Source organism: Palaemon carinicauda, chromosome 13 (assembly GCF_036898095.1).
Source record: "Palaemon carinicauda isolate YSFRI2023 chromosome 13, ASM3689809v2, whole genome shotgun sequence".
Taxonomy (NCBI): Eukaryota; Metazoa; Arthropoda; class Malacostraca; order Decapoda; family Palaemonidae; genus Palaemon; species Palaemon carinicauda.
In genome coordinates this window covers 72,168,339-72,173,338 of record NC_090737.1, presented here as the reverse complement: position 1 = coordinate 72,173,338, position 5,000 = coordinate 72,168,339, and the positions used below count along the sequence as shown (strand labels likewise).

Sequence of the window (5,000 nt, the reverse complement as noted above, 5' to 3'; positions counted from 1 at the left end):
TTTTTCTTTTCAGTGTGTGTGTGTGTTTGTGCGCGCCCTTCCTACCTGCCATGCGTACCTTCCCTGAATCCGAGGGTCGCTTCTGTGGAACGTTTGTGTCTGACCAGGATACAGATCCTCGCCATTTGTGTCCGGATAGTATGGGCCAGCGGTGTGATGTGGATAATAAATTTAACGAATGTCTGGAGTGGTCTGCCTCCCAGTGGGAAAGGTTTGGGCAACGGCAAAAGAAGAAGTCTAAGAGGGAAGATTTGCCTTTGCAGGTTACTTCGAAGCAGAAAAAACCCAAAGCTTCTTTCCCCCCCCCCACCTTCCTTCGAAGCTTCTTCTCAATCGGCTTCCTCCAGGGAACTGTCGAGTAGTAGCTTAGGCCATTTAACTCCTGGACAACCCTAGTCCTTGAGAGACGGTGTTGCTTCCCCTAGCAAAGCAGTCCTGCCTCCTCCCCTTGTCAGTCCTTGCCTCTTTCTCCTTTTTTTTTTTTTTTTTACAAGTGACCGTCCCTTGGTTTCTCGGTCCGCATTCCAAGGAGGTGTTGCTGCCTCTCCTTCAGCGAGGTTCAGATTGGCAGCGCTTTTCTGCCTCTGAGGTTGATTCTTTGACCCTTGTTGGCATAGTGGCATCTTGAGGATTCGTCTGGTGCCCTGCCGGCTGATTATGTTCCTGTCTCTTCCTCTGTACCCTCCGTCGCCACCGAAGACTGTGCTCCCCTCCCTCGCCGACCATCCTTTGGAGGCGGAGCAAAGTCCTAGGAATGTCTCCTGCGAGTGATTACCTCTTGTTTGTGAGACCACTTATAGACACTCCTCTTCGAAGGCCTGTTGATGGTCAGCCTGCTGAGCATCATGCCCCTCCTGAGGTGCGTCATCGTGGTTGCCGAGCATGCCCTACCCTTCGCCTCGGAGGCGCTCTTTCACCTTCGATGAAAAGATGTCTTTTCGACGGTGTTGCTTCCCCTAGCAAAGCAGTCCTGCCTCTTCCCCGAGTCAGTCCTTATCTCTTTCGCCTTTTTTTTTACAAGTGGCCGTCCCTGGGTTTCCCGGTCCGCCTTCCAATGAGGGGTTGCTGCCTCTCCTTCTGCTAGTTTCAGATTGGCAGCACTCTTCTGCTTCTGAGGTTGATTCTTTGACCCTTGTGGACATGGTGGTATCCGAGGATTCGTTTGGTGCCCTGCCAGCTGATTATGTTCCTGCCTCTTCCTCTATACCCTCCGTCGCCTCCTAAGACTGTGCTCCCCCCCTTGCCGACCATCCTTCGGGGGCGGAGCAAAGTCCTAGGAATGTCTCCTGCGAGTGATTACCTTTCTTTTGCGAGAGACCACTCATAGAGACTCCTCTTCGAAGGCCTACTAATGGTCAGCCTGTTGAGCAACCTGCCCCTCCTGAAGTTCGTCATCATGGTTGCCGAGCACGCCCTCCCCTTTGCCTCAGAGGTGCTCTTTCACCTTCGATGAAGAGACGTCTTTTTGACGCTTCGCATCCTCTTCACAGTGTTCTTCTTCGGAGGATCTCCTACCTTCTGCTTCTGGTTCCCGACCTTTGCCCCTCTCGGACTTGCTGCAGTCTCATTGTTCGCAAGCCTTGCGGCATTCAACAGACTACCTCTCCTCGTCTCCTGTTCGTCAGTGAACCTCGGTTTGTGACTCTCCTGGTGTTCCGACAGCTGTGCATCGTTCGCTTTCGATGATTTGTTCGCGATCCTCTCCTGCAGATCTGCGTCCTTCCAAGGACCACATTCCTTCTCCAAGTCTTCGATTGACAACTCGCCGATCTCCTACTCGTAGACCTCTTGTTCGTTGATCTCCTGTTCGCCGATTTCCTGCTCACCTATCTCCAGCTCGCTGATCTGCGACACATCGATCTCCAGTTCGTAGATCTCCGATGCGATGTTCGCCAGCTCGCTGATCTCCGAATCGCCGACTCATCGATCACCTACTCGCCGAGTCCCAGCAACAGTTTTTTCACCGACTTGTTAGGCCTCGTCTGCTTCTCAGCAACCTTCGGTTGCAAACCGATCTTCCCGTCGGTCGCCAACGACTGCGCTCTCTCTTAGAGGAAAGCAAACATCGCCAACCATGCTCTTATCGCCAGTTGATCTTTCTTCTCTGCGATTGTTAGATGAATGACCATTGCTTCGTCACACAGGTACGTGCGAATTGGCCTCTGTTTGGCACCATTGTTCGTCGGATCACCAACACTCGTTAGCACAGCATAATTCACGAGATAAGAAGCCTTTCAGATCATCTCCACCGTCGTCTCACTTCTCTCTCCGCAAATACAGAACATCAGTTTGCCAGGGAAGGTGGAGAAAGGCAAACTTCAGGAATTTAAAATTCCTAAGGTTTTTGTTCCTCGAAAGGAGATCACAGCACCGTGGGCTTCTTTGAAGACCTCCTCGTCAGCAGCTAAGACTCACTTGAGGGCTCCCTCTTCGTCGTTCCCTTCGGGGAAACTCTCCGACAATGCTGCCATCGGTCAGCAGCTGTGGTTCGGAGCCTTGGTCAGAGCAGTTACTCAAGCCGTTATGGCAAGCATACTGTCTACTCGCCCTACCGAAACTCCCAGGATCCCCCTGTAGGAGTGATGCTCTTTGTCTGATCCAAGCCGAAGACTACGGTCCCTTCCCATCTAGAAACCTTGGTTTCTTCATCTCCCTTGAAGAGGAAGAGAGGAGTCCCCGATGAGTTATCTTCTAGGGTCAAGTTGACCCCCGTAAGACCATCTAAGGGGAGGTCGTGTGACTGAGCCCACTTCTCCTCACCCTCCTTCTCCACACTCATCACCTCAGTCAGTTTTCTCTCGGAAGAGTCTGCCTGACTCTTTCCGGCCTTCCCCCATAGAGGAAGTCCTGTGAAATAGCAGAGTGACCTTGAAACCTGTAGAAGTTTCCATCTTTCCCCTTACGGGTGGCTAGCAGAAGGTTGCTCCATCAAAACTTTTTGCACTAAAGACCTTTCCTCCAATGGGGGAGTTTAAGGACTCAAAAACCCTGCCAAAATCCTCTTTGAGGGTATCAAGACCCACAGAGGGGATCAAACCATCTTCAAGTAGTCCCTTTGAAATTGACTACTACCCATCCCGAGATGTCCCGTGAACAAGCTGCCAGTCCTTCGTCAGAAGTCAAACAGAGAGAGTCAGAACATGCCTTTTGGCAAGTTCTTGCCTGCATGAAGTTCAACAATGGGTTAGCTAACCCAGTGATGGCTTCTCAGGAGGGCAAGGCCTCCTGAGAAGCCCTCAAAGACCAGCGCAGGTGTGCACTGGTCTCAAGGTCCGCAGAGTGCCTGGCAGAAGGTGGCTGCCCAGTTCTCAGACGCCCCTGGCTCACTTCGTTCGGGGTCGTCCTCGAAACTCCACTCACCTCTGGTGTCCAGCAGAGGAGATATTACGAGGTCCTTGATGAGACCCCCTCCCCTCCTGCCTCTTCCTCTTCATCATTCCTTGGAGGAACTCATAAAGGAATCTCTCTGGAAAGACTTTCCGGTGTTCGAATCTCCTTCACGGCTTCGTAGACCTCTAACCTGAAGAAAGTCGTGAAGTATGCCATGCAGGCTTACTCCGTGGCTTGATCTTTGATTAGGATCAGTGGGGAACCTGGTCCCAAACCGAGGATTTTTATAAGAAAGGCACCAGGAAGGCGATGGAAATGTTCCTTCTATCTGGCACTCGAACTATCGGGTTCCCCGCCCACCAAGTTGTGAACTTGTGGGCCAACACCATCTTGAGACACAGAGACTCAGTAGTCGATAGGTTCTGTCGCCAGGTCCCACACTGCAAAATTGCGAGACTGGAACTCCTCTCAAGAGGGCTACTCTTTGTTCGATGTCGAGGGAGCTGCATAGAGATTGAGGAAATCCTACCAACACTCTCCTCCACAGGGCCTTGACATCTCGGCCCTACAGACCACCAGCACTCCCGCAGACCAAACAGCCAAAACCATCATTGAACAGGACTGCAGCTAATGACGGCAAAGTGTCCAAGAAGCCCTTTCCTGCCAGGGACAAGAAAGGCTTTAAGTCCTCCCATGGAGGGAAACATCCTAGGGGAGACGGCAGAGGCAACAAACGCTAGGATAGGCGATCCCTCCTCGTGTCCACCAGTAGAGGGATGTCTGCACCGCTGCTGGAAGAGATGGATGTAGCTCGTAGCTGAACCCTGGACAATCTTCATGACTCATTCAAGGTATCGCATCCCGTTCATTCAATCTCTCCCTCAACTGATCAAGACTCCAGTGTCGACAAGCTCCTATGCGAAGGGAACCGCAGAGGGCTGGCCTTTTGTACCAAAGTCCAGACCCTCTTGGATGAGAGGGCTCTCCAAGAGGTCCTTGACGGGTTCCTAGGCTTCTTCAGTCGACTCTTTCTTGTGACAAGGGCGTCTGAAGGCTGGACACCAGTCATCAACCTCTTAGCTCTGAACAAGTTTGTCAAGCAGACTCAGTTCAGCATGGAGACTACAGACACAGTCAGAGAAGAGGTAAGAACTCAGGACTTCAGGTGTACACTGAACCTAAAAGACACATGCTACCAGATCCCAATCCATCTGTCTTCAAAGAAGTGCAGTGGAACCTCTACATACGATTGTCTTTATATACGATTGTTCCAACATCTGAAGTAAAATTCGATCAAATTTTTGTCTCGACACCTGAAGTCATGCTTCAACATCCGATGTAGATCTTGTTTACGCTGGTAGATGGCAGCACATCGGAGGGACGCCATTGAGCGTCAAGTTGGTCTGTTCTCTGTTCTCGTGTGTATCTTGTGGTTGTCCTCTGTTCGGTCTGTTATTAACAGTGCTTATTATCTTCCTTTTCTCACGTTTCCTTTTTTATTTTACCCATAATCATGGTGCCTAAGAAGTTAAGTTTCAGTACAGGTATTAGTAGTGGTGAGAAAAGGAAGAAGGTGATTCTTTCATTAGAATTGAAGCAAGAAATTATAGAAAATCATGAGAGCAGTGTGCATGTGAGTGTTCTGGCTAAACAATATGGCCAGAATATGT

The 5,000-nt window shown here is 50.7% G+C and overlaps 1 protein-coding gene across 2 annotated transcripts in view; it reads left to right on the top strand.

Annotated features, from left to right (window-relative positions):
* The window catches only part of LOC137652318 (ATPase family AAA domain-containing protein 5-like), a 334,913-nt gene that overhangs the window by 28,810 nt on the left and 301,103 nt on the right, over window positions 1–5,000 (top strand). The gene's annotated exons all lie outside the window — the stretch shown is intronic.